The sequence below is a fragment of the Patagioenas fasciata genome, chromosome 16 (assembly GCF_037038585.1).
Source record: "Patagioenas fasciata isolate bPatFas1 chromosome 16, bPatFas1.hap1, whole genome shotgun sequence".
Classification (NCBI taxonomy): domain Eukaryota; kingdom Metazoa; phylum Chordata; class Aves; order Columbiformes; family Columbidae; genus Patagioenas; species Patagioenas fasciata.
Window position 1 is genome coordinate 16,401,118 of NC_092535.1, and position 7,005 is coordinate 16,408,122.

General features: G+C 59.0%; 1 long non-coding RNA gene across 2 annotated transcripts; it reads left to right on the forward strand.

The window, feature by feature from the left end:
- The first annotated feature begins 244 nt into the window (after positions 1 to 244).
- On the forward strand, positions 245 to 6,284 carry LOC139829210 (uncharacterized). 2 transcript variants are annotated; one of them, XR_011741594.1, is made up of 3 exons: positions 245 to 551; positions 3,010 to 4,262; positions 6,202 to 6,284. It is a non-coding gene; the product is annotated as an uncharacterized lncRNA (long non-coding RNA). The 2 variants fall into 2 exon arrangements; XR_011741595.1 differs by lacking the exon at positions 245 to 551 and adding an exon at positions 1,267 to 1,375.
- Positions 6,285 to 7,005: the final 721 nt, after the last annotated feature.

Here is a 7,005-nt window from a genome sequence, read left to right on the forward strand (position 1 = left end):
ATTGGATTAAACAGCAGCGAGAGCCCGCAACGGGCGACGGCGCCACCGCGGGGCTGCGCGGGGGCTGCACTGCGCAGGCGCTGAGCCGTGTCGGGAAGGGGAGGGACTTCCCGCTGGAAGCGGCACAGTCAATGGGCATCAGGAGGCCGCCTCCAGGCCAATGGCGGCTCGGGACGGGTGCGAGGGACGGTGACGGGCCGGCTGTGTGGCCAATGGCGGTGCCGGGGGCGTGACCATGCAGCCCGCCCCGGGAGCGGCGGCCCGGCCGTGGCGGTTCGTCCCCTGCTGCCGCCGGAGCGCCGCTGCCACGGGCGGGTCCTGCGGCTGCAGCGGCTGCGGGGGCGGGCGGGGGGCCCGGGGCTGCGGCCCCGCTGGCCGGGGCCGGGCGGTCGCCGTGTTGCCCCCGGGCGGTCGCCGTGTTGCCCCCGGGCGGTCGCCGTGTTGCCCTCTGGCGGCAGTGGGGGGGTCCCGCTGGTCGCCCCCGCAGTTCCGCGGTTGAAAATCCTCCTCACAAGGCGCTGGGACCGTGATCGCCGCCAGTTCGGTCCCGGGTGAGCGGCGGGGCCGGATTTGGTTGTTGCGGGGGGTTGTGGGGGGCGCGGGGCGGGTCTGGGGGTGCAGGGGAGCTGTGGGGGTTGGGGTGCAGCCGGCAGGAGGGACCAGGTTTGGGGGGCCCTGGGTCCCTTTGCGGGGGAGGGGAGGCCCTGCTGACCCTGCCTCCCCCAGCAAATCCCCCTGCGGGGCTCCCCCCGCCCCCCCGATCGGTCCCCGCCCCCCGCGACTCCCTCAAGTCCCCCTGAACCTCAATGCCCCTTTTTGACCCCAAAACAGCCCCAAATGTGCCCCCCAATGTCCCTTTAACACACCCTCCCCCCAGCCCCCCCGCACCGAGGCCTCCAGTGTATAAATTAAATGTGTAACATTAAACGCGACATTTGAGCGTTAACTAAAAACCAACAAATGTTGACGTTTCTTAGAGGTTTTTGTTGAATTTTGGTTTCACGGAAGGGAGCGTTGTTGGAAATTTACTGGGATTAATGTTTTGCTTTAAAAACTTTTTGTATCTCAGAAGTGACCTGAACAGTTTGATAAAGAACATTTCAAATTAAATTAATTTCCCATTAAATTTCTTGGGATTAAACGTCCGTCAGAGGCAGTGGTGCTTAAACCCCACTTCATTGGTCCCTCTCCGCATTAAAAATCCATCATTAAACAGTTAAATATTTCCCGTAATTAAACCCCTGTGATCTACATTCTGTAATTTAAAAATGCGGTGACTGAGCGGTTGAACAGCCGATATCGCTCTGAGCGCGTGGCTCAATCTCTTGATTCATCTCAGTTCATCCCCACCAACCCCGTCGCCGTTCATGGGAACGTACCCGGGTGGATGGAGGGGGCGGGCGGTGGGTGTGGGCTCCCTGGGCTTCAGCAAAGCCTCTGACACCGTCTGCACAGCATCCGCACAGCTGAGCTGGGGAGGGGTGCTCTGGGCAGTGGGGAGTGGGGGGTGCAAACTGGCTGAGAGGGAGAAGCCAGAGAGTGGTGGTCAATGGGCAGAGTCCGGTTGAGGCCTGGATCCAGTGCAGGGCCTCAGGGGCCAATATTATTCAATATATTCGTTAACGATTCGGATGAGGGAATTGAGTGACTGTCAGCGAGTTTGCTGGGGACACCAAGCTGGGAGGAGCGGGTGACCCTGGAAGCTGTGCTGCCATCAGAGACCTGGACAGGCTGGAGAGCTGGGGGGGGATAACCTGGTGAGATTTAACAAGGGGAAGTGCAGAGTGCTGCATCTGGGCAGGAACAACCCCAGGGTCAGTATAGGCTGGGAATGAGCTGTTAGAGAGCAGGGTAGGGGAAAGGGAGCTGGGGGTCCTGGGGACAGCAGGGTGAGCATGAGCCAGCACTGGGCCCTTGTGGCCAGGAAGCCAATGGGACCTGGGGTGGGTTAGAAGGGGGTGGTCAGTAGGTCAGAGAGGTTCTCCTGCCCCTCTGCTCTGCCCTGGGGAGACCACACCTGGAATATTGTGTCCAGTTGTGGCCCCTCAGCTCCAGAAGGACAGGGAACTGCTGCAGAGAGTCCAGCGCAGCCACCAAGATGCTGAAGGGAGTGGAGCACCTCCCTTATGAAGAAAGGCTGAGGGAGCTGGGGCTCTTTAGTTTGGAGAAGAGGAGACTGAGGGGTGACCTTATTAATGTTTATAAATATATAAAGGGTGAGTGCCAGGAGGATGGAGCCGGGCTCTTCTCAGTGGCAAACAATGATAGGACAAGGGGCAATGGGATCAAGCTGGAACACAAGAGGTTCCACTTAAATTTGAGAAAGAACTTCTTCTCAGTGAGGGTAACAGAGCCTGGCCCAGGCTGCCCAGGGGGTTGTGGAGTCTCCTTCTCTGCAGACATTCAAACCCGCCTGGACCCCTTCCTGTGGAACCTCAGCTGGGTGTTCCTGCTGCATGGGGGATTGCACTGGATGAGCTTTTAAGGTCCCTTCCAATCCCAAACATACTGTGATGCTGTGATTTCTGTGCTAAATCCTTTCCTTTCCCCCCGTGCCAGTGGGGGGGACCCAGAGGACCCGCCCAGGCCCCCCCAGGTTTGTGGGAGCAGCACTGGGGAGGGGGCGCTTTTTCCCCCAGCTACGAATATAGAGACAATTTGTACAAAAACTCTAAAGTGGGGGGAACGGCAACTCGGGGACCCCCAAACCACCACAGGGGGGTCCACATCACCCCATGCGCCCCATCACTTTTGGGGTGTCAGAGCCCCCCCCCATGCAGCTGCCCCTCGGGGGTCCTGGGTGGGTTGTGAGGTCCCTGGGGGGCTGGAGAGGAGAAAGGGGGAAACCTGGGTTTGGGGGGGTCCCAGGGGTTCTTGCGAGTGGGTGTGGGGGGGTCTCAGTGGTTTCTGGGATCCCTGGGGGGTCCCTGAGATCAAGAAGAATTTGGAGGCTGGCGGGGAACTTTGTGAGGGGAAGAGTGAAACATCCCTTTTCCCTCTGTTTCACAGCCCCAGCTCAGCCCCAGCTCCTTCTCAGAGGCTCCGTTCAGCAGGGCCTAAAGCAATGAACCAACGATTGGTTTCAGTTCCTTCCTCATGTCCCCCCTGAACCTCCCTCCTGCAGCTGGAAACCAGCACCCTGTGTCCCGTCGGAACAGCCCCGCTCGAAAGCCGCAGGATTACGTGGATCACGTCTCGGCTCAGCGGGGGCCTCGCTTGTGGCCTCTGCTCTGTTGGAGGGAAGAAGGGAGAAGGAAACCATTTCTGTTCTTCGTTCCAAACCAAATGTTTTACCTGGACGTTGGTGCATCTTGAGATGGGCCCTTGAGTCCTCTGCAGCTTCTAAGTCATTCCGAAGTGACCCTTGAACAGTGTTATACCCTGAAAATAAAAGCTTCAGAACAAATGTGAGGCCTTGCTGCTTATTTTAAAAACGTTCTTTAAGCTTCAGTGACTGTTCGCTGCTGCCCTTATCTACGGTCACGCTGAGTAAAGCGATACAGAAAGCTCAATGCATTCACGAGGTGTTGATGTCGACGTCTCATTGTCCGCGTTCTCTCCGAGAAAGCAAAAGTAACTCCAGACACTGATACCGTCCCAGCTCTGGCGCAAGGGGAAGCTGTGGAAACCACCTTCCTGCGCCTGATGTCCCTCGTCCCTTCCCGGCCGTTTTGCTGCAGGGCACCAGACGATCGACACCTCTGGGTTGGTCACGGCCGTGATGGGAGCCGAGGGAAAACGGAAAGGGAGGGCTGGATCCCGTGGGAAATGGGGCCAAGAGTCAAGGACCGTGCTGCTGCTGATCCTCTTCGTCACTCGCTGGGAGGAAGGCGCCCGAGGGAAGGGAGAGAACGGCCACTGATGTCCCCCAGCGCGAGGTGGACGACGGTTCCTGGGGCAAAGAGGTGATCGAGGGCACGTGGGAAGGAAAAGATCCCGAAAACACGACGACAGCCCCGAGATGCCACATCCGGCTTCCCCCGAGCTCCCTCCCGGCTGTGCTCCGCACCTTCTCCTTCATCACCAGCACCTCCCGCCCCGCTGATCGCCCAGCTCGTGTCAGGCGGCTGGAGAACGTGGTTCAGGAACACTGGGCAGGACGGAGCCAGCGGGCAGGACGCGGCCAGCAGGCGCTCGCTGCTCTCCTGGACAGGCCGGCACGGAGCCCTGAGGAGCCCCTGGGTCCTGGTGCCGTGCTGGTCACAGCCTCGTGATGCTGCTGGGCGAGCGTCTCATCCTCCCCTGCTGCTCCTCCCATACAGGTATCTTTTTTCTCATTTCCTCCCCTCTTCTTTTCCTTTCCTTCGTCATTTCCCCCTTTTTCTGCCTTATACCCCTCTCAAGTCTCTTTCCCTGCTGTCACCTCTTCTTTCTTCCTCTCTCCTTTCTGTTTTTTGATCCCATCTTCCCTCCTGTCTTCATCATCCTCTCTCCATCTCCCTCTCCCTTTCCATCTCCTCCTCTCCTCCATAGGTAATTAATATATATTCATATTCACATATTCTATATATTCATATAGAATTCTGTATATTCATGAAATGAATCCATTTCTTGGCTGAGCTGATGGAGTTAGTTCTGTCCTGTCAACCGCAAATCTGAATTCTCAGGACAGGACCAAGTGGGCTGAAAATGCGTTGCCGTGGCGGTCCTGGAGATGTGCCCAACGTGGGACACAATGGGGTCTCCCCGGAGGCTTCTCTTCTCTCCCCTTCCTTCCCTCCCCTTCCTTCCCTCCCCTTCCTTCCCTCCCCTTCCTTCCCTCCCCTTCCTTCCCTCCCCTTCCTTCCCTCCCCTTCCTTCCCTCCCCTTCCTTCCCTCCCCTTCCCTCAGAACCCCATTCTGGTTTGGGATGAAGGGACCTCTGGAGATCCCCCAGTCCAACCCCCCTGCTCCCGCGGGGTCCCAGAGCAGATCACACAGGATCCCAGGGGTCTGAATGTCTCACAGAAGGAGACTCCACACCCGCTCTGGGCAGCCTGGGCCGGGCTCTGGCACCTCCCAGCAAGCAAGTTTCTCCTTACGTTCAGATGGAGCCTCCTCTGTTTCAGTCTGTGCCCGTTGCCCCTCACCCCGGCGCTGGGCACCACTGAACAGAGTCTGCTCCATCCTGACACCCACCTGAGATATTGATCCCATTGATCACATCCCTCTCAGCTTCTCTTCTCCAGCTCAACAGCCCCATCTCTCTCAGTCTCTCCTGATCAGAATGATGCTCCAGACCCCTCAGCATCTCTGTGTCCCTCCACTGGACTCCCTCCAGTAACTCCTTGTCCTTCTTCAACTGGGGAGCCCAGAACTGGACCCAGAACTGCAGATGCAGCTTCCCCAGGGTGGAGCAGAGGGGGAGGATTCACCTCTCTCACCTGCTGCTCACACTCTTCTTAATAAATATCCCCCAGGTACCCTCGGCCTCGTGACCACAAGGACACATTGGTGACTTGTGGCCAACCTGATGTCACCCAGAACTCCCAAGTCCTTCTCGCAGAGCTGCTTTCCAGCGGGTCCACCCCCAAACCGTGCTGGTACTGGACCCCTGCTGCCCCAGGAGGGGCCGGTATCGCCCCGGTATCGCGATGGGTGGCACCGACAGCCCTGGTATTGCGATGGGTGGCACCAACGGCCCCGGTATCGCGATGGGTGGCACCAACGGCCCCGGTATCGCGATGGGTGGCACCGACAGCCCCGGTATCGCGATGGGTGGCACCAACAGCCCCAGTATCGCGATGGGTGGCACCGACAGCCCCGGTATCGCGATGGGTGGCACCGACAGCCCCAGTATCGCGATGGGTGGCACCGACAGCCCCGGTATCGCGATGGGTGGCACCGACAGCCCCGGTATCGCGATGGGTGGCACCAACAGCGCCCTAACATGGTGCTCATCAGTAAGAAGGGAGGGAAGGGGGTTGCAGGGCAGCCATCGCTCGGGGTCTGCGGGATCTCCCTGTGCTTGTGGGAGCATCACGCCTTGCGTTTTATTCTCTCTTCCTCTTTCAATTACTTATCTCACTTGGTTTTTTTTATCTTAGCCCATGAGTTTTCTTACTTTTGCTCCTCATATTCTTCATTCCCATCCTACTGAGGGGTGCGTGGGGCTGCTCTGCCAGCCCCGGCTGCCCCACCGCAGCTCCCCAGGCCCTCACGTCTCCCATCCCAGCAACAGCAGTGGCCGCGGCACTGATTTCTTTCCTCTCCCTTTTGCAGCCTCCTTGCGCTCGTCCTCTCCACGCCGATCTCTCCTGGCTTCCTCCAGCTGCTGTGTCCTCTGTGGGTAAGTGCAGCTCGACCCCTCCCAAGATGCTCTCGAGTTGGCTGGGGTTTCTAAAACAGAGGGAAAAGGGATGTCTCACTTTTCCTCAGGCAGTTTCCTCCCAGACCCCTTTTACCCCCTGCGCTCTCCACAGACCCCAGTTACCGTTTCTGTTCCGATGGGGAACATCTCACTGTGCTGTGCATGGCCAAGACGATGAGGACTCTGGACAGGAAATCCCTTCCAAGCGCAGCTTTCCTCTCACCGTTGGGCAGCGACAACAGCCCCGGTATCGCGACAGCAGCACCGACGGCCCCGGTATCGCAACAGCAGCACCAACAGCCCCGGTATCACGACGGATGGCACCGACAGCCCCGGTATCGCGACAGCAGCACCGACAGCCCCGGTATCGCGACGGGCAGCAGTGATGGAGCTGGTATTGCGACGGCAGCACCGACGGCCCTGATATTGTGATGGGCAGTGACAGGGGCCCTGGTATCGTGATGGGCAGAACCAACAGCTCCAGTATCGTGATGGGCAGCACTGACGGTCCCGGTATTGCGACGGCAGCACCGACAGCACCGGTATCGCGATGGGTGGCACCAACAGCCCTGGTATCGCAATGGGCAGCAACAACGACCCCGGTATCGCGAAGGGCGGCACCGACGGCCCCGGTATCGCAATAGGGAGCACTGATGGTCCTGGTATCGCGACAGGTGGCAACAACAGCGCTGGTATCGTCACAACAGCAGTGACGA